Genomic DNA, 22,613 nt, shown 5'->3' on the forward strand with positions numbered 1-22,613 from the left:
AGCACAGAAACCAGCTTCCACTGAAATGTAAAACTTGAGTTAAATTGGAAGTTAGAGGGTTTCCTCCTTCTCCTGGCCTCACTATACCCTTGAAGGCCGCTTCGTCCCACAATCAGACCCCCGCAGGTTGTTCTCCTGGTTCCCTGGCAAGGCCCAAAATTGAACTCTTTCATTAGTTGAGTGCCTCTGGAGCTGAATGATCTCCATTCATTTATTCGAGGAGGCCCCAGAATCAAGTTCCAGCCTTCAGATGTTGGGATCATTCCCTGAGCCGCACTGCCCCTCTCAATAGGACCTAAAAGGATTTCAGGACCCACAATAATCTTTCTGAGGTCAGGACAGACGAGCAGAACCCCACAATGATTACGACAGCGGTTATGTTACTAAACTAACACCCAGCAGTCTCAAATGCCTGGCCATTGAAATTCAGTGAATTCAATAAATAATTAAATAAGTCTGGAAGGAATAGCTGGTATCAATTATTATGACCAAGAAACTTCTGGATTCGTTTTTTTTAACTATCTGGTTCACTCATGACCTTTAAAGGAAGGAAATCTGCTGTCCTTACCCTGTCTGGGCTCGGCAGCTTGGAATCTTGCTCCCAAGGCAGGTGCGGCGAAGTCTAGCCCATCGCCCCCTGAAACTGATGAGTGCTGAAGTAGGCTGGTTAACAGATCCACCTTGGTTCCCTGGGACTTTGTCCCAGTTGTTTTCTTAAACATCAGACTGTCCAGGTTTCTCCCCTCATGCCATTCATTCCCCACCCATTCCCCATGCTGACACATGCCAATTCATGACTCTCACCCACCCCCACATTCCTTTATAGCGCCAATGCCAACCTAGTGCCAAATCATGCCCCTGCACTCACCACCCTTTGTCCTTCCACTGGGTATCCATCATGGGCAGACCTCAGGAGCCATCCTGAGATGAAATAATTAAAGTTCCAAATTTCTATGACATTCTTCGCTATATAATAAATCATTCACATTCATGTTTGAGCCTTGAACTGAATGGCTTGCTCGACCATTTGAGGATGTTCAAGAGTCAACAACATTGTTGTGGATTTGGAGTAACATGTAGGATTACAGATTCCGTCCTCTGAAGGACATTTGTGAAGCAGATTAGTTTTTAGGACATAAGTTCATGGTCATCATTAGACATTTCATACAAGATTTTTATTGAATTCTAATAACCCTGGGTCTCTGGATGCAGATAGGGACATGGTGTATTGAAACAAACTTCATTATTAACACAATCGTAACATCAGAAAAGAAATAGCTGACACTTAACAGTTAAACAATTCTTGACAATAAAAGGAATTCCTGTTTGCTACTAACTTATACCTTCTTTATCAAAATCCATTACAGACCAAAAGCCACTTGTAAATAAAGTTAGCGAACAAAGAGATACTCGCTGTATAGAGATGTCTTGGAAAGATGCTTGCAGAGAGAGATCCTTCTGTCTATGTCAGACTATTGCTTAACCTCACAATATTTGGCAAAAGCTGCTATTCGGCTCACAGCTTCTGGCAGAACTGGCCCTAAAACGTGCTGCCACATACCTGGCCCCTCCCTTTACTACATCATCACCTGATTACTTATGTTTTAAAGACAATGGCTGTAATTGTCTAATCCTCAGAAATCGTAACAACAACCCATTAATCTCTCCTCTTAAGCATAAGCATGGTTTAAAATAACAATGATCACCCTTTTACAACATCTTAATGGCACCTTCTATAGCAACAGTGTCTGCCTGTATTTTAAACCAGGATTTAACAAAAGAAATTGCAGCAGGTACATACGCACCCTACCCCAGGCTTTTGAAACCATTACTGAACCAGATATATATACTACAATAGATATAAGAAATTCCTACATCCAATACTCAGTGCCCATTGCATGTTCTCTTTTTTTGGTAACTGCGCTGGCTGGTATCAGGGACGAGAGAAGCAGGATATCATTGGGCAAATTCATTTCAACACAATTAACCTTGAGACTGAGATAATCCTTTGTGATAGATTAGATTCTTGGCATAGGACTATCCATATATTACTCCAGACTCACTGGAAGCTCCAGGCAACCCTGTGCCCCAGTGGATATGTTGGTGGTAGCTAGGACAGGCAGAAGAAATTTATAATGATATCATTTAGTCACACTCTCCTGCTCTCTCCCCATGGCACTGCGTTTTATTTTGTTCCCAAGTGCTTATCCAACTCCCTTTTAGATTTGCTGTTAAATCTGCTGTTGCCATGCTTTCCGGCAGTAACGGTGAGGTGCATGGCTGTAGCTGGTTAACCTGGATAAATATAGGTGTTCAAACCTCCGAGGCTACACTCTTTCAGGCCAACATCCACAATCTCTGGGCTAGTTTTCACCTAGAAATTACAGTTGTCACGGATGGGAGAGAAGTAAACTGAAGTTCTTTTCCCTCTCCCTGTCTGTCCATAAGTAGATGCGTTTTTGAATTACTTTAAAAGTAGTCTGTGACATGTTCCCCCCCCCCCCCCCCCCCCCCCCAATCCTCAGTTTGTGTGGTCTAATTTTGTAAGTACCATGCAGCAAACTTGCTTTGTGAGTACCCCAGAAGGTTAGTTTGATTCACATTCACACCCGGATGGGGCTTGCACGCACACACACGTACAATTGTGCGCGCACACCCATACACATAACACACACATACATACAGCAAGGAGGGATAGAAAAGAGGGAACTTTTAACAACAATGGATAAAAACAGTAAAAGAACCACAGCAGTGAATAATAGTTCACACAATGTCCAGAGCCTGAAAAATCAAAAGTCCAGAGAGAGTGTTTCCTTCATGGCAGTGTTGGGCCTGGATGTGTTTCTGGTTGCAGACAGCAATGCAAAAATTATTGAAATGCTTGACTGCACAGTATAATTGGATTTCTGTGCTCAGACCACACGGCGGATGATTATCAGAAACTTTTAAAATGAAACAGGACTTGAGAGATGGTGGCTGGCTGCTTGGTCAGCTGACAGATCTGATGGAGTTCATTCCAGTTGGAGTTAAAGCAGCAGACACTGTGTGGCTAGAAATGTAGTATCGAAATGATCTAAAAGGCTGGAAACTTGGGATCAGTTTGTCTGTTGGCCACCTAGTTTTTGTGACTATGGGGGTGAGAGATTCCACGAGGATGAGAGTGGAACCTTTGTCTTTGTGATTTCTGTTGGAATTTTCTAGAACAGATTGCCAAGCTTCTGAGTCATGTGACCCATAGCAGCCATCTGGTGGTTCAGCGGAAATTCAATTTAAATAAAGTAGCAAAAAAAGAATAAAGTTTGGAATCCGTTCATGTTTTATTAACATAACACAGCACATAAACAGTCCATTATTTATGAGCTTTCCCTCAGATGCATTTATCTCAAACACTCCCATGCAACAGCGAGTTCCACATTCTCACCACTCTCTGGGTGAAGGGATTTCTCCTGAATTCCCTGTTGGTTATATTTGTGATTTGTATTTATCCCCTCTGATTTTGGTCTCGCTCATAAATGAAAACATGTTCTCTCTGTCTACCCTATCACACCCTTTCATGACCTGAAGGATCTCTAACAGTTCACCCCTCAGGCTTCTCTTTACTGATGAGGTAAAGTAGGAGAAGACTTGTGTTGCACTTGAACGTTATGGGCCAAGTTGGGCTGAATGCTTCATTTCTGTGCTGGAGACTTGATGTAACTCAATGAGCTGTATTGAACTGTCTCTGGCAGGTGTCCTTTTGTTGGGGTGTGGGGGTGGGGGGGATGTAAAATATGATGGGTCAGTAGCCCACTGCTTTCCTATCTATCCTTGATCCATTTTCCATTGTATGGGCAGTGGGTAAGGCACCTACTAGCTCAACAACCCTGAGGCCTATTGAGGGCCCTGTGGTCAATTACTGACTACTTAACATCCTCAATCCACCGCCACTGCCAGAATACACTTGGCAGTTGTAGGTAAGCAAGAGCAGAAATGGTTTGACACCTTTGTGGATAAGGTGGGAAGGAAGGGGGATTGAATTATTCAAGGGGTTCCCCAATGCACATTGAGGGCACTTTCCCCAAGATCTTATCCCCCACCACCCTCACCTCCTCTTTAGGGTGCCCAGTCCTTTCTGCCCGAAGAGCCCAGGACTTACTGAGTCCAAATGTCCATTGATGATCTCCCGTGGGCTGGTTTGCAGCACCCACTGCTGACTTCTGGTGTTGCTGCAACTGCTGAAGCTGCCAGCCAATCAGATTGGCCAGCAGCTCTCAAGGGCAGGACCTCCTGCCCAGTGAGGGGCAGTGGCTTGACCCTCAGCTTGTTTATTCCTCCTCCAGCGTATCATGGCTGCAGGACAGGCGTTTCAAACGTCAGTTGGTTTAGAACCGACTTTAAGTCCTGGGGTCCGCAGTTTGCCCCACCCCCATAAAATCCAGCCCTCTGCAACTCTTATCATCACAAACTTCTATTCCTTTCTCCCACATGTGCCTGCCTGTCTGTGTGAAGTTTGCACGTTCTCCCTGTGACTGCGTGGGTTTCCTCCTGGTTTCCTCCCACAATCCAAAGATGTGCAGGTTAGATGAGGTTACAGGGATAGGGCAGGGGAGTGGGGCCAAAGTGGGGTACTCTTTCAGAGAGGGTCAGTGCAGACTCAATTCAGACTCAAGAATGGCCTCCTTCTGCCCAGTAGGGATTCTATGGTTCTATGTGCTCATTTAACATCCTCTTAAATGCATCCATACACTTTGCCTCAAGAATTCTTTGTGCAGGCAGGTTCCACATTCAATCAACACTTTTCCTAACACGTATTTTGTCATTTAAACAGCTTGACAGTTTTAGTAAGATTGCCTCATCGACAAGCTGCTACCTGTTTCTTCTCACTGCTATATTAAGTAAGTGTAGCTCAGTTCCAAAAATTAGCTCTGATCATGATAAATTGCTTAATGCGCTTGATTTTTTAAAAATACATTTAATGCCCACTGCATCATCTGTGAGCTTAGAAGGTGGAAAACAAAGGTAGTGATAGGAATCGGAGAAGTTTATTCAGTCCCTCAAGGCTATTTCACCATTCCATCAGGCCAGGGACCATCTACTTCAATTACCCCTCCTGGTTTCATATCCCTTGATGCCCCATCCTTGGCCAGGGACCATGCCCTAAGAGGGCGTTGCAACCATGGACCTCCAAGGGATTGGTCATGATTGTGCTTGTCGTTTGCCATTGCCTTCTGCAGTCTGGATGACCAGGAAACTCTCCCACTCTTACCCCGCGCCATCAGGCATATTGGAAGGATTGACAGGCTGATAATCAACCTGTTTGGCCACATTGTGAACACACCTTCCTTGGACATCAAGTCCTGAAGTGGGACCTGAACCCAGAGCTTCTGGCCCAGATTAAGGTCACTACCAATTGCGCCACAAGTCCGTCAATGGCCCTAACCCAAGACGTTTGTCCACCCGAGTCTTGGAAAAACAGTTACCTATGCTTTCAACTAAGTTTTACTGGCTAAATTACTGTCCAGACTTATTCACAAGATGATGCATGCAGTATCAGAAAGACTAGCAGAATATTAGGCCGCCTATTGTCAATGGAAGACAACTGGGTACAGCTCACAGGAACTGACCTGTTCAGCTAAACCTTTAGGCTATCATTGGTTGGTAATTCCAGATTGTGACAATTGTTGCTTGCAACTTTTCTTGAAATGGAACAGTATATTTAAATAGATCGTACAAGTCTTCACTTGTTCCTTAGCTGCTTGTAAACAGTCTCCAGGGTACTCCTTCAGGATGAAGCATCATATGTGGAATGCCTGAGTTCCAAGCACCCATGAAAAGTGTTAGTTTAGCACAATGGGCTAAATAGCTGGCTTGCAAAGCAGAACAATTCCCGTAGCGGTCTCCCCGAACAGGTGATGGAATGTGGCAACTAGGGGCTTTTCTCAGTGAAGCCTACTTGTGACAATAAGTGATTATTATTATTAAATTGGCTATGTGATTACTTTGCATTATACAATACATGACATGGCAGAAAGTACTTGGCTGTAAAGCACTTTCGGAAGCCCTGAGGTTTTGAACTTCACGATAGAAATGCAAGCGCTTCTTTTAGGTTCTGTCCAAGGAGCCTTGGTGAGTTGACGTGGTACAACGTGTAAATGGTACACACCGCTGCAACTGTGTAACAGTGGTGGAGGAAGTGAATCTTTAACATGGTGGATCAAGCAGATGGCTTCGAAGTTCTTGAGTGTTATTGCAGCTGCACTCATTCAGGCAAGTGGAGAATATTCCATCACACTCCTGGCTACCGCCTTGTGAATTGTGGACATCTTGTAGGAGAAGAATTCCTAGCCTCCAACCAGCTCTTGTAGTCAAAACATTCACATAACTGGTCAAGTTAAGTTTCTGGTCAATAGTAACCCCCAGAATGTTGATGGTGAGGGATTCAGTGATGGCAATTCCACTGAACAGCAAGGGCAGATGATTAGACTCTCATGTTGGAGATGCTCATTGCCTGGAACTTGTGTGGCATAAGCATTACTTCCTCATTTATCAGCCTAAGCTTCTACATTGTCCAGGTCTTGCTACATCTAGACACAGACTGGTTCAGTATCTGAGGAACTGTGAATGGCACTAACATTGAACAGTCATCAGAACATCTACACTTCGGACCGTATGATGGAAGGAAGATCATTGATGAAACAGCTGTAGATGGTTGGGCCTGGGATACTACTATTTGAGGAACTCCTGCAATAATGTCCTAGGGATGAGATGATTGGCCTTTGACAACCACAACAATTTTCCTTCCTGCCAGGTATGATTCCAATCAGTGGAGAGTTTGCCCCCCATTTCAATTGATTTCAAATTTGCTAGAACACCCTGATGGTACACTTAGTCAAATACTGCCTTGATGTGGAGCACAGTCACTCTCAGCTCATGTCTACAATTCACCTCTTTGGTTCATGTCTAGACCAGGTTTGTAATGAAGTCGGAAGCCAACTGGCCTCAGCTGAATCCGAACTGAACGTGGGTTAGTGAGTTATTGCTGAATAAGCACTGCGTAACAGCACTGTTAATACCTTCCATCACTTTGCTGATGATTGACAGTATATTGGGCTGGGGTAGTGATTGGACAGTTTGGATTTGTCCAGCTTTTTGTGGATAGAATATATCTGGGCAATGTTGCGCAATGTTGGGTTGATGTCAGTGTCGTAACTGGACTGGAACCACATAGTTAGGGGATACTGCTAGTTGTGGAACCCCAGTCTACAGTGCCACAGCTGGGGTGTTGTCAAGGCCTGTTGCCTTTACTGTATTCAGCGCCTTTGCCATTTCTTGATATCATGCATAGTGAATGGAATTGATTGAAGACTGGCTTCGGAAAGGAGGGGACCTTAGGAGGAGACCGTGATGGATCATTCTTCGAACTTGCCTTTGGCACCCACATGCCAAATGGGTTCTGCCATTAGAACATAGAACAGTACAGCACAGAACAGGCCCTTCGGCCCTCAATGTTGTGCCGAGCCATGATCACCCTACTCAAACCCACGTATCCACCCTATACCCGTAACCCAACAACCCCCCCCCTTAACCTTACTTTTATTTGGACACTACGGGCAATTTAGCATGGCCAATCCACCTAACCCGCACATCTTTGGACTGTGGGAGGAAACCGGAGCACCCGGAGGAAACCCACGCACACAGGGGGAGGACGTGCAGACTCCACACAGACAGTGACCCAGCCGGGAATCGAACCTGGGACCCTGGAGCTGTGAAGCATTTATGCTAACCACCATGCTACCCTGCTGCCCCAGCCATTATTGAGGATGGAATTGTTTGTGGTGCCTCCTCCTCAGGTTCATAGCTATCTGTGCTTCAAAATAATTAATTGGCTGCAAAAAGTTTTGAAGCATCTGAAAGATGCGCATAGTGTTATTTAAAATCAACGTTTTTCGTTCTTGGTTGAGGGAACTTCCAACTTATCAATACTATTGTAATATATAAATACATGTTCACGCACATATATAATATATATATCAGATCAAGGGCCCCATCACCTCAGTGCCCACGAGCTTGTGATCTGGTAATGCCTCAATTTCATCATTTTTAACCTTGTCTTTACATTCCTCTATGGTCTCAACCCTCCCATTTACGGTAACCTCCTCTAACCATATAACCCTCTGAGTTTACTCTCCTCCAATTCCAGCCTCATTAGCATCACCAGTTTTAATCGCTCCTCCACCAGCGGCTGTGCCTTCAGCCGCCTGGGCTAGGCGGCACTGTAGCACAGTGGTTAGCACCGTTGCTTCACAGCTCCAGGATCCCAGGTTTGATTCCCGTCTGGGTCACTGTCTGTGCAGAGTCTGCATGTTCTCCCTGTGTCTGCGTGGGTTTCCTCCGGGTGCTCCGGTTTCCTCCCACAAGTCCCGAAAGATGTGCTGTTAGGTGAACTGGACATTCTGAATTCTCCCTCACTGTACCCGAACAGGCGCCGGAATGTGGTCACTAGGGGATTTTCACAGTAACTTCATTGCAGTGTTAACGTAAGCCTACTTGTGACAATAAAGATCATTATTATTAAAATTCTGGAATTTCCTCTCAAACTGAATTACCCAAAGTTTTGGTCACCACATCAGTATATCCTTAAGTGTCTCCATGGCATCTATTGGTTGAGAATGCTTCCGTGAAGCATCCTGGGACACTTAGCTAGGTTGAAGGCACTATATAAATGCAGGTTATTGCTATTTTAAATGTGCAGATATTTCATAAATATTCACACCTGTGAAAATGGAAATTCTATTGGAATGTCTGAGTCGTGTGATTTGTGGAATCCTGTAGGCTTCTGCAAGCACAGTGTGTAGCACTGTTGCTTCACAGCGCCAGGGTCCCAGGTTCAATTCCAGACTTGGGTCACTGTCTGTGCGGAGTCTGCACGTTCTCCCTGTGTCTGTGGGGGTTTCCTCCGGGTGTTCCGGTTTCCTCCCACAAGTCCCGAAAGACTTGCTGTTAGATAACTTGGGCATTCTGAATTCTCCCTGTGTATCCGAACAGGCGCCGGAGTGTGGCGACTAGGGGATTTTCACAGTAACATCATTGCAGTGTCAATGTAAACCTACTTGTGACACTAAATAAAGATTATTATTAGCCTACCTTCTAAAAAAACCTAATGTTTTGTTTTTAAAACAGTACAATACTAAGCGGTTATCTTCCCCAGTGCCGTTAACAACTGTGAAGGAGCATGCTGTGAATGGTAGATGTCAAAACTTCAAGCAAAATTCTGTGCCAACAAATTCAAGAGAACGATCCCTTCAAGTGCGTGCACTCTTTTTAATTTCCTCGTCTCCAGGTGAACAGGGGAATTATACCTGCAGTGACTTGGCACTCGTCGATTTCCACCAGCACAGCCTCTCCCTCCCCGTGGCTCCTAGATTGGGGAGTGAGTGGATAGTGACTGTGCTTCCCATTGTTAACAGAACTGCACAGTGGGCATCTCAGCTCAACGCAGGTTCCCAGATTCTGACCAGAACCTGCGCAGAAGGGGGGGGGGGGGGTTTGTAAGAGAGAGAGAGAGAGGCAGGTTTAGGAGCAATTAACACAAAATTACTAATCTCGCACGCTAATGAAATAATCGGAAAACAATTGCGTCGGTCATTGATCAAAGGTTGTCAAAACGCAACATCTATTCAGAGCCGAGTTTGTAACCAGGGAAACACCAGGGGAGAGGAGGAGGGGAAATAACCAGAACGAAATGTATCACAAAAGCATAACAGCGTGTGTGTCAACCCACGTCAATCAATCTCCTATAAACAGTCACACCATCGTTACAAGTGGCTCTCTGCTGACCATTTAATGAGGGATGTCCTCCCTAATGTAGGTCAAGCAGGAATTTTTCTTCTCCATTCCCTCACAAATGGAAGACGAGTTAGTAAATGTAACAGCTTCTGAGTATTTGGCACACACCACAGTGGGGCTGGGGCTGGGGGGGGGGGGGGGGGGGGGGGGGAGAAGCATCCACTCATTAAACATATTTGAGCTCTGTACTTCACACAATTATCTCCAAACTGGCAATCCTACTGAGACACACCATCAAACTGCCCTGTCCAAGAACTGGAAATATCCAACTCTTGCCGACCCAAATTCATAGGGGGGGAGAAAGTTTGAACGCTTTACCACACACGGCTTTGGAAGCAGAAATCATTAAAGGGATTAGATAGAAAACTATGTGAGGAAGGGTTAACGGAAGAAGGGAGGAAATAATGAGGGTTGAGTCTCGGGCTATTTTTTAAAAAACTTTCATTCAGAAAATGTCGCTAAATTAGAAAACAAAAACACCCCGAGTTGGTTCACTGGGATGGAATGAGGTAACTACTGACACGGAGTTCACAAAAAGGACATGGGTGAAGTGCCAATCACAAACCTATCTGGTGGAATTTTAAACAAAGAAGACTAGATTTGACCACAGCACATCCCAAAGCACTTTAGAGCCAATGAGGTGTTTTTGAAGTGTAGTTCTTGTTCCAATATCTGTGCAAAGCAAGCTCTAACAAACAGCAATGTGCTGATGAGTAAGTCCATGGGCAGCAGAGTTTGGGTGAACTTAATTTTATGTGAAGGGTGGGATTGGGCCGAAAGATGGGAGACCAGCCAAGACAACATTGAAATGGTCACGGTGGAGATGGTTTTGGCGGGGGTTGGGAGATGGAGACATGACTGAGGTACAAAGTAGGCAGCAGGAGATCCCTGTAGCTGTAAAATGCGGAGTTCCGTCTGGTAAGCTGCCTAATGGCACCACATCCTGAGACGCCACGGTATTTATCTCATGTTGTTGTTACAAGCTACCTATTGGCTCCCAATTATCTAAATACCTGGGATCTCAAGACCAACCCATGATCAGTCAGAGTAGCTCCATTCAGCCTCAATGCCTGTGGACTGTAAAGCAATAAATAAAAGCAGCCAAAGGCCCCACTCCTAATGGCTACCTTACCTTTCCCAAGTGGCCATTTTTTTTAATGGTGATCTGAAGAATTACGTGTGAATGGCCATTTGACAATGGGGGCATCTAGCTAAATCCAATCCTGCCCTCGGGCACCACAAAAACATTTGATTATTTATCTCATTGCTGTTTCATAGAATCATAGAATATTAGAATTTACAGTGCAGCAGGAGGCCATTCGGCCCATCGAGTCTGCACCGGCCCTTACAAAGAGTACCCTACTCAAGCCCATGTATCTACCCTATCCCCATAACCCAGTAACCCCCATTTAACCTTTTTTGGACACTAAGGGCAATTTAGCATGGCCAATCCACCTAACCTGCACATCTTTGGACTGTGGGAGGAAACCGGAGCACCTGGAGGAAACCCATGCAGACATGGGGAGAACATGCAGGCTCCGCACAGACAATGACCCATCCAGGAATCGAACCTTGTACCCTGGAGCTGTGAAACAACCTTGCTAACCACTATGCTACCGTGCTGCCCTGTGGAAGCTTGCTGTGTACCATTTTGCTCTCATGTTTTCTGACCAAACATGAAAAAGAACTGCATTGGTGGCACATTGCTGTGGGATATCCTGGGGTTCTGAATGGAGTTATATTAATGCAAGTCATTTTCTTTCTTTGTGTAATCAGTGTCTACATGAAAATGAATTCTCATAAACCATTACGCATTGAAAATCCAAACTCTCAATCCAGTCCAGTTATAATGACTGGTGTTGTTCAGAAAGAGCTTTCAAGTTTCGATTTGTGCTAGGAATCAGGACAAGAGTCTAAAAGTAAATCACAATTCGCGTAGGAAGCCATCCTTTGTGATTTGCTGCAAACGATAATGGCGCCTGGAGAGTGAACAGTGTTATTAATGCGCAAATCAACCAGCAACTTTTGGTTAGGAAGCAATATCCACTTTATTGTAAATTGCAGAACGTTTCTGGACGATGTGTGCCACATCTCCGCTAGGTTCACAAAAATGGCATGTTGCCCTGAATTTCCCTGTAGTTTCCAGAAATTGCCACATTTATACATAAATTAGCCATCAAACTCACCACAGAAATTTGAGCCTTGGAATTAACAGCATGTCTATCCTTTTAACAATGTGATCATTTTCAATGACTACCACACAAACTCTCTAGCCCAGAAAGTGAGCAATTATAACCGTGGCGTGTCATTCCCTTAGGTTGTAAGTTGGTGCATATTTTCAAAAAGTCAAAGTCCTACCTTTTTATCACTTTCCCTTTTTATCTCTTTTCTTTTTATCTCCCTTAATCCAATCATTCTTTCAACCTCTTTATTCCCCTTTCTGTATTTTTATGCCTACAGTGCAAAAGGAGGCCCTCTGGCCCATTGACTCTGCACCAACATTCAGAGAGGGCACTCTACTTAGGCTCATTTCCCTGCCCTATCCTCGTAACCCCACGCATTGATCACGGCCAGTCCATCTGACTTGCACATCTTTGGACCGTGGGAGCAAACTCTCGGAGCACCCGGAGGAAACCCACGCAGACACGGGGAGAAAGTGCAAACTCCACACAGACAGTGACCCAAGGCTGGAACCGAACCCGAGTCCCTGGCGCTGTGAGGCATCAGTGCTGACCATTGTGCCACCATGTCGCCCGGGTCCCTGGCGCTGTGAGGCAGCAGTACTAACCACTATGCCACTGTGCCGCCTGGAGCTGTTTTGATTCCAGTGTTCTCAGTTCTTCGCTGTTGCTTCCTGAATCTTTACACCTCATTGATTAAACAGATACACAGCTGGCTAGTTGCTCTCTGAGATCCCAGATGCCTGGGTTGCCCTTGATGCACTATTATCAGCTCACACCCCTTAGAAAAACGTGTAGGACAAGCAAATTGTTGAGCTAAGTTCCTGGACAAAGCCGAATAATGGTGCACACTGCGAGATGCCCCACTCCAACAAGTTCCAGCTCATTATAAATAGAGATGAGAACTTCAGAAACAGAACTGTTGCTTGCAAATTATCCCAATATCTCCACAGTTACGCAGGTTTGGGTGAGACTGGTTGTGTAACAGGTGCAAGTATTGGAGCAGAAATAAGCATCCACAAAGGTCAGACCCTGAACTTCAGACTCTGGAGTGATCAGTCAGGATTACTGAATGGCATAATATTTTCCAGCTGCTGTGTTGGTGGAGTTCATCAAAGAGAAATATTATTGGGCCCTCGTCAAAGGATTGTATCCCTGTCAGTTTTTCGAGTCCTATTCCTTCGATTCTTATCAAGCCGTTCTCCTGGGAACTATTTCCAGGCAAAGATTCATATCAGGTGGTGTCATTCAGTTGCGCAAATGGGGAAAATAAAATGACATAGAGTCATAGAAGTGTACACCGCAGAAAAGGCCCTGCCCATCACATTTGCGCCGGCCAAAAACAGCCACCTAAGCATTCCAATCTCATTTTCCACCACTTGGATTCACAAGTGTGCATCCAAATACATGAATCAGAAATGTAGTGAAGCTGGCGACTGGTCTGAGAGCAGTGTCGTGGGATACATGCTTCCAAGAGCCTCCGTGAGCCTGGTGGTTAAATGCGCTACCCATTGTTGTAGTAAGTCACCCCTATGCTAGCTGAGCTAACTTAGCTTCCATCTTACCGATTGTAACATTTTCTCTCCCCTGTGTTCAAATCCCCCTCTGACCCCCCCACCCTTCCCAATGTCTGTAACCTCCTCCAGGCTACTGCCCCCTGAAAGCTTCCAAGCTCCTCCCCACTCCCGGTACATCCCCATCTTTCTTATCCCGGCCATTGGTACCCGTGCCCTCAGCTGCTGAGACCCTAAGCTCTGGTAACTCGCTCCCCCTCTAGGACATTCCTTAAAATCGAACTCATCAAGCAATCTTGTGGGTCAACCTTTTCTTTTCTGTATTTGTTCATCCCTAATTTCCCTCGACTGCGTTGTCGCTGATCCCCTTCTTTTTTTTTTTTAATTTTTTTTTTATAAATTTAGATTACCCAATTATTTTTTCCAATTAAGGGGCAATTTAGCGTGTCCAATCCACCTACTCTGCACATTTTTGGGTTGTGGGGGCGAAACCCACGCAGACACGGGGAGAATGTGCAAACTCCACACGGACAGTGACCCAGAGCCGGGATCGAACCTGGGACCTCGGCGCCGTGAGGCGGTTGTGCTAACCACTAGGCCACCGTGCTGCCCGCTGATCCCCTTCTTGAAGGGAACTGAGTTACTTAGTAGGCTATTTCAGAGGGCCGTTAAGAGACAACCATATACTGTGGGACTGGAACAATATAAAGGCCAGACGGGTAAGGATGGCAGATTTCCTTAATAAAAACAGAAAATGCTGGGAAAACCCAGCGGGCCCGGCAGCATCTGTGGAGAGAGAAACAGAGTTAAAGTTTCGAGTCTAATATGACTCCCCTCTGGAACTGGGCAGATTTGCTTTCCTGGAAGATATGGCTGAACCAGATGGGTCTTTATAACAATCCACGCGTTTGATAGTCACCATTTAGAAGACAAACGTTTCCTTCCAGATTTGATTTAATTTAATTTAATTTAATTCCCCCACCTGCTGCTACAGTGGGATTTGAACTCCTGTCTCTACAGTATTAGTCACGGCCTCTAAATTACAAACCCTGTAATATTATTAATGTTTGCTACCGTACATGTCCTAATAGCTCAGTTTTTGGCCCTTGGGCTGAGTTCGTCTCCTTTTGACCCCTGTGAAGTATCTTGGAGCAGTTTACTGACTTAAAGGTGCTATATGAATTAAAGTTGTTACTGACTCAAATGTGAGAGTGCTTACCATTGAATCATGGTTGGCATCAGAATCTGTGACTTGCCTTAGCAGCTATAATTTCATTGCATAATTATGCAATTAATTAATTCACTGCAATGCTGTGATTAAAAAAATGGTTCAATCCTGCAAATTATTGCAAAATATAATTTATAAATATGAGCACTGTAAAGTGTGACATTGGACTAAGTGCGGAAACCATTGCACAACACATCCTATTTCAGCACCTAAATAAAACGCCACAGAGATGCAGTGTGACAGAAAGAGATTGGGGGAGGGTACCAGCCTCTATGACAATGTACACGCTCCACTTTAAGATTTCCCTTCGATCCCTGTGGTTACAGGGGTATATATAGTTGCAATGGACACAGGTGCCTTCTTGGTAACACGCCCAATTGCCCACCATCACTTGCAGAGCCTGCACAATATGGTTCCAGAAGCTATTTGACCACAGAAGTATTGCAGCCCATCCTGGTCCTCTCCTCGACCAATAGGACATAGAACATACAGTGCAGAAGGAGGCCATTCGGCCCATCGAGTCTGCACCGACCCACCTAAGCCCTCACCTCCCCCCCCCCCCACCCCCCCCAACCCAACAACCGCTAAATATTCCTCAGGTGAGGAAGGAGCAGTGCTCCGAAAGCTAGTGTTTGAAACAAACCTGTTGGACTTTAACCTGGTGTTGTAAGACTTCTTACTGTGCTCACCCCAGTCCAACGCCGGCATCTCCACATCATTAATGTAGCAAAATGTGTCAGAGGTGCTTCACAGTTGCGTCATCAGAAAAATGAATTATCTGATTCCATCATGAACAGTTCTGTATTCACTCCTTAGGTCAGGGAGATGAGGGGAAATGTTAATTTTGGGATGGGGAGCCCAATAGCTTTTTCGAGTCGTAATTTATCAGTCGGTTGCTAAGCAGTAAGGCTGTTGCCGTTGGTTGCATAAACGCATAGTTTGGAAAAGAATTATTGTTTCTACCAGCAACGGGCTGCTTTTACAATTTTGAGGAATTTGTCTGTTAGGGTGTAGTAGGGAAAGTATTTAAAGATGATACACGAGAGAGAGTGAGGCACCGTGCAACATGAAGTGAAATGAATCTTGATTTATATGGGCTTCAAATCATGTTGTGGAGCAACAGCTCTCCAGGTTTGATTGTGGCTGTCTCCCACGGCTGGAGAATCCTGCCTTTAGTCCATTAAGCCCCCTCAGGCCTGTTCTGCCATCCAATTAGATTGTGGCACATCCACATTTCAACTTCGCGCAACCTGCTCCTGGCTTCATTAGGCTTGATTCCTCTTAACGTATCAAAGATCTATCGCTTTGAAAGTTGTAACCCTTCCAAAACAGCCCCAAAGCCTGGAGGGGAGTAGGTCAGGCTTCAAAACTGAACATGAGAGGCTGAAAGAAAGTAAAAAAGTTTTGCTTTGATACAGAACCTACTTATTTACCTAGAGTGGGGCAGCACGGTGGCACAGTGGTTAGCACCGCTGCCTCACAGTGCCAGGGACCCGGGTTCGAATCTGGCCTTGGGTGACTGTCTGCGAGGCGTTTTCCCTTTCTCCCCATTATCCAAAGATGTGCAGGTTAAGCGGATTGGCAATGCTCAACGCGCAGGGTTACGGGGATAGGGTGGGGGTTAGCCTCGGTGGAGTGCTCCTTTGGAGGGCTGGTGCAGACTCGATGGGCCGAATGGCTCCCTTCTGCACTGCAGGGATTCAATGGTTGTACGTGAGCTCAGGGCATCCCTTTACAGCAGTGATGGCCAATCTGCCGCCCAGGGATTACATGTGGCCCATCTGGGTCCCGGAGCGGCCCACGAGACATTGCGTTGGCCGTTACCCAGGCACAGGGCTGCCTCACTTACCTGATTTCCATCCACGGCCTTTTTTTCCTAACGGTGTGACTGAAGTGATTCGCACGTAAAGCGAGGGCGAGTGAAGTGAGATGTGTGCTGATTGTTCACAACACTGACTGTGAGAGCTGTGTCCAAGGTGTAAATATTTATTTTATTTTTACCATTTGAAGTTGATGACAGATCTATTAATATATAAATGATTAAGCGTTTTCTATAACTAGTAATGAAATATTCGGCGCGTATTAAATGTGTTTAATCTTATTCATGGGGTCATGGTTAGCGAAGAAGCCCCGATTTCAACCTTACAGCCCACTGAGATGAAAAGGGGCCTCTCAAGCAGCCCACTCACTAGTCTAGGTTGGGCCATCACTGTTTTACGGTCAGTGAGGCACTTTTGAAGTGTAGTCAGTGTTGTCATGTAGGTAATGCAGCCAGCCAATTTGCACACAGCAAGGTCCCACAAACTGTCATGTGATAAATACCAGCGAATCTGTTTTAGTGACGGCCGTTAAGGAAAAAATATTGGTCAGATTAATAGGGAGAATCCGCTTGCACTTCGTCAGGCAGAGGTAAGGTATCGTTTTTCATCCGTTTGAGAGCGCGGGCAGGGGCAACCCGGGCGCGACCCGGATGGTAGGTGCCAGGAGAGGCCTCTTCCGGGATTTACCCAGCTCGCCACGTCTCGCAGGATCTCACAGGATCTCGCGAGATGTCACGACCTAAATCCCGCCCCTTGTGGGTGGGATCAGTATTTGACAAGCCGGCATATTGGAGTGAGACAGCTAGTTTCACCCTAATATGCACTCGCCTGCTCTACCTGAGGCTTTGGGATTTAACCCCTTTACCTCGGAGACCTTAGGCCAGAGTGCTGGCCAGTACTGGTCCCCACAAACGTGGACCAGGCGAGACGGCGCTTGGGGCATTTGGGGGGGGAGCTTTCCCAGGGGATCAGAGGCCCCTGGGTGGGTGGCACCCTGGCACTGCCATCTGGGTGCCAGCCTGGCACTGCCAGTGTGTCTAGGTGGTGTTGCCAATTTGCACCGGAGATGCCAATAATGTTGCTCTTTTTAATGAGTGGAATACTGATATAACAGTTATTAATGAGGATATTGCTTTCAGAGTCGTCAGGTATCAGATGATACCACCACAAGGTTTAACCGAATATCGATCAAAGACCCAATAACCAGTTACTTAGTTCAAGTTCGATGATAGTTTATTTACACACAAAAATTAATTTGACATGCAACATAAAACACGACAAGCTAAATTACACCTAACACTACAACAACCTGTACTTAACTTCAGGCACCCGGCTGCATGCAGAGGAACAAGGCCTTTGTTCGGATCTTGCGTGGCTGGGTCTGGAGAAGTGACTTTGTTTAGAACATAGAACAGTACAGCACAGAACAGGCCCTTCGGCCCTCGATGTTGTGCCGAGCAATGATCACCCTACTCAAACCCACATATCGACCCTATACCCGTAACCCAACAACCCCCCCCCTTAACCTTACTTTTTTAGGACACTATGGGCAATTTAGCATGGCCAATCCACCTACCCCGCACATCTTTGGACTGTGGGAGGAAACCGGAGCACCCGGAGGAAACCCACGCACACACGGGGAGGACGTGCAGACTCCGCACAGACAGTGACCCAGCCGGGAATCGAACCTGGGACCCTGGAGCTGTGAAGCATTTATGCTAACCACCATGCTGCCGTGTTTCTGTTGGGCTCATCCGTCTGGTAGCGATCGTTGGTCTTGAACTTGCTGCTGGTCGTGATGCTGCAATTGGTATCAGGCGTAGGCCAGGCCAAGTGAGTGCCGGTGCGCCGGGGCCAAAAGAGACCGAACACATGGCAGTGTCTCTTTTTATCCTTCGGGGGGGGTTTTGCGCTCTTTTGGGCGATCCTTAGGTCTGGATCCAATAATTCGGCAGGCTTCGATTACTGCCTTCGATTTTAGCCAATAAAGGGGCGGGTGCCTTGATGGCTGGGCATGCCCTGAGTGGTCATTGACCCTGGCTGTTTGGGCTTCCTGGGTGAAGTGAGTGGCGCAGATGAGTCTGTATCTGATACCTGAGTACAAGTCTTTTGTTCTGGGGAAATGGGCCATTGGAATGCAAATCGGCTGGGGGTTTCTAGTTATCTGGTTATCTAGTTGCCAATATACACTTAAGCTCTGAGTTTGTCTGGATCCTGCATTGGCCATATTTCCCGTGATTCTTTGCAAGTGGCCATACTTCCATTTGTAAGTTGCCATGTTTCCCTTCTAAGTGGCCATCCCAGATGGCTATAGTGGCACTGCCAGTGTACCCAGGTGGCACTGCCAGGCTGGTAGGGGCATTGCCAGAGTGTCGGGCTGGCATTTTGCCCATGCTGGGGCTTGGGCCTGGAGGTGCCCTGCCAGTGCGAGGCGAGGTATGGGCCTGAGAACCCCCTGGTAGGTGAGTTGGGGCATTCCAGGGGTCAAGAGGTCGTGGCGCCATTTAAAAATAATGTCCCGATCTCTTCCTGCACTGAGGAGATCTGGCGAGCGGAGCTCCTCAGTACAAGAAATGCGACTGAGTACAGCCTGGGGGGTGTGCCCCGCTGGGCTGTACAAAGAAACCTGAGTACAGATAGATAAAGGGGTTCTTCCCGGCCCCTCGATTCCCGCCCACAACGGACTGTGTTTTATTTTGGTTTGATCATGCCCGGCACCTCAAAAGTCATCCAAAAGACGGCAGCTCTGACAGCACAGCGCTCACTCAGTCCTGCACTGGCTATAACCTCAAGTGAAAAAAGCAAATTACTGTGGATGCTGCTGGAGTCTGAAACTAAAACAGAAAATGCTGGACAATCTCAGCTAGACTGACAGCATCCGCGGAGACAGAACAAAGCTAATATTTCCAGTTCTGTTGACTATTCGTCAAAACACTTTGACAAAAAGTCATCCCGACTCGAAACGTTAGCTCTGTTCTCTCTCCAGAGATGCTGTCAGATCTGCTGAGATTGTCCAACATTTTCTATATTCTCAAGTGCCTGGAGTGAGATTTGAACCTGCAGCTTTTGAACTCAAAAGGGGGAGAGGGTTATCCCACTGAGCCCCAATAGGCAGGAAGGTTGTTTGATTTTCTTTGGGAAATCAGGGGGTATTGCTGCTGCCCCTACCCTTTCATGGGTAAACAAAAAAAACAGCCACTGTTTCTGCTCCAGAGCACTGTGAGTGAGCACTGATGGTTAGGGAGGATCAGGCTGTGAGGCTGCACACAGTCAAATAGCTGCTGACACGCTCGGCCTTGATTTACATGAGAGACCATTGGCCAAAGCATCGTAGAGAGTCTGTGGGATTTATCACCATGTCCCATTAGGTGTCAGGATCTCCAGAAAAGATGGGGAGGAAAGCAGAACATATTCTTGCACAGAATTAAAGTTTTTACAGTACGGAAGCGGGCCATTTAGCCCAGCTGGTCCATGCTGGTGTTTAAGCTCCACACGAACCTGTTCCCTTACCTTTTCATCTCAATCTATCCACAGTATTTCTCCTTCACATTTCCCTTCCTCCTAAATACGTCTATAGTGTTGGCCTCAAGTCCTCAACGAGTCCTAATTGTGTGTCCCATATTCTCATCGCTCTCTGGGAATCTTACTCAGGACTTCCTGATTGTATTATCTTACCTGTGTGGCCTCGAGCTTTAGTTTGAAGGTCTCGTCTCCAGATCTGCCGTAACAAACGGCTTCATAAACTGAAGGACCTCTGATTGGTCACCCATCAGCTTTCTCTTTTCTAGCCTTTGTAGTCTTTCTTTGTCGTTATAACCTCCCAAGTTCTAGCCATTGTGCTCTTCACAGCTGCATCACCTTCAGCCGCAACGTCTATTCACCTGGTTGAGCCTCGGGCGAGACGCCTTTTGAGATTGGCAGATCCAAGTCGCCCGGGCATCCGGTTTTCACTTCCCAACCACCCCCCCACCCTCGCCATACACCCCTGCTCTCCAGCCAGTCTCTTCCCGTCAACCTTCTGACGCCACAGGTCCAAGCCTGGATGGCCAGTGGATTTGAGGGTCAGACTCATGTTGCCAATCACCTCAGACTGAGTTCACCTTGTACATGAAGCCAGAATCATACACAGGAACATAGAGACATTCTAAACAGAGGAACCAGAGCTGACCATTCAGCCCCTTCAGCCCATCCCAGCATTCACTTAGATCACAGCTGATCTGTACCTTAACTCCACTTGCCCAGGTTTGTTCCATAATCCTTAATTCCGTTGCCCAGTGCCCAACACAATGGGCAGCACAATGGTTAGCACTGTTGCTTCACAGCGCCAGGGTCCCGGGTTCGATTCCCGGCTTGGGTCACTGTCTGTGCAGAGTCTGTACGTTCTCCCCGTGTCTGCGTGGGTTTCCTCCGGGCGCTCCGGTTTCCTCCCACAAGTCCTGAAAGACGTGCTTGTTAGGTGAATTGGGCATTCTGAATTCTCCCCCCGTGTACCCGAACAGGCGCCGGAGTGTGGCGACTAGGGGGATTCTCACAGTAACTTCATTGCAGCGTTAATGTGAGCCTACTTGTGACAGTAAAGATTATTGACATTAACAATCCTGGTTGTGAAATGATCTTTCGAACCCTGCCCTCGACAGCTTTCTGTAGGAGAGAGTTTCAGATTTCTACTGCTGAGGTAAAAACCAGCAGTGCACTCTGACTGCCGAAACTCCACAGCCGCCAGCCCTCAGCATTCTGTGAGATATCACATCCCCCCCAGATTTCATGGCCATTGTTTACAGTCCCTTATTCAGCAGTAAAAGCACACAACCTCTCTCTCTCTCTCTCTACATTGCCCCCGCTGTGTACATTAGTCCCAGGGAGAGGGCTGACAAGGGTGTTTGCAACACACTTAAATCTTACTGACTACCCTCCTTGTACGAAGACGCAATAAAGCATTCTCCCTGCACCATAGCAGGAGCTGCTGCTGGACAACAAGCATTTTAGAAATATTTGCCATTTGAAGCAATCACGTTGCAGGTTTCACTAATTACGGTGACCTCTGTAAATCATCAGATACTTACAGCAGTGACACGGGATCAAAGCAAGAGTTGTAAAATTACTTCTAGAATATTCCAAGCAGAAATGTTTGAGAGGAGAAAAAAAAAACAGGCACTTACAGACTTTAACAAGAAGAGACTAGATTTCATCCAGTTGCCGGTCAGTAACACTGGATTTAACTGTCTGAAAGCTTCCCTCAGAGAGCATCATACGCACACATACTTCATGGTCTGATGAGAGAACAGATCACATCAACACTAAGCATTGATATTAGTCCTGACTCCGCCTCTCCCTCGCGCTCTCCACATTCCCTAGACTGTTTGATCCAGCCTCCCGCCACTCTCAGAGCAGCCTGTTCCTCTTCCCTCACCAATCCTGTGTACCGTTCCTCTGGGGCTAATTTTATTTCTTTGCCCGCAACCCCATTTCGCCCAAACTCCCCACCCACCAGCATACCCCCCCCCCCACCTCCCACACTATCCCTCACATTAACTCTGCCAAATCCTTCACAAAATGTCCGCAGTGTTCCAGCCTGAGCCTCAAGCTGCGGCTTGTCTCTCGCTCGAGCAGAAACAGCCTGTTTACTGATCAACATGCTGAAGGAGGCCACAACTCAAGTGGCACAGCAGACAGACCAAATAATATCCCGGCCTGCTGTACCGTTTGGGGGGGGGGGGGGGGGGATGTGGATGGGTTATTTGACTTACAGGCAAGACTGGTTTGCCCTGCCAGTATGCATTCCCCATACCTGTGTGAATAATGAACTCATTCCAAACTCCCTATCCATGTTCTAATGGGCGGCACGGCCACACAGTGACTTCACAGCGCCAGGGCCCCGGGTTCGATTCCCGCTTGGGTCACCGTCTGTGCGGAGTCAGCACGTTCTCCCCGTGTCTGCGTGGGTTTCCTCCAGGTGCTCCGGTTTCCTCCCACATGTCCCAAAAGATGTGCCGTGAGGTGAATTGGACATTCTGGCCGGGATTCACGAATCCCGCTGCCCCGACAC

At 46.7% G+C, this 22,613-nt stretch overlaps 1 protein-coding gene across 2 annotated transcripts in view; it reads right to left on the reverse strand.

Annotated features, from left to right (window-relative positions):
- The window catches only part of LOC119978562 (cyclin-dependent kinase 18-like), a 127,505-nt gene extending 105,392 nt beyond the window's left edge, over nt 1-22,113 (reverse strand). The window contains exons 1-2 of one of the 2 annotated variants that reach the window (XM_038820294.1): nt 22,095-22,113; nt 21,727-21,837 (exon numbers count right to left, since the gene is read on the reverse strand). The gene's annotated coding sequence lies outside the window, so the exon portion shown is untranslated. Of the gene's footprint in view, nt 1-21,726; nt 21,934-22,094 lie in introns of those variants that run through there. The other variant, XM_038820295.1, reaches the window with a different exon arrangement.
- Between the last annotated feature and the right edge of the window lie 500 nt (nt 22,114-22,613).

This window comes from Scyliorhinus canicula, chromosome 15 (genome assembly GCF_902713615.1).
Source record: "Scyliorhinus canicula chromosome 15, sScyCan1.1, whole genome shotgun sequence".
Taxonomy (NCBI): domain Eukaryota; kingdom Metazoa; phylum Chordata; class Chondrichthyes; order Carcharhiniformes; family Scyliorhinidae; genus Scyliorhinus; species Scyliorhinus canicula.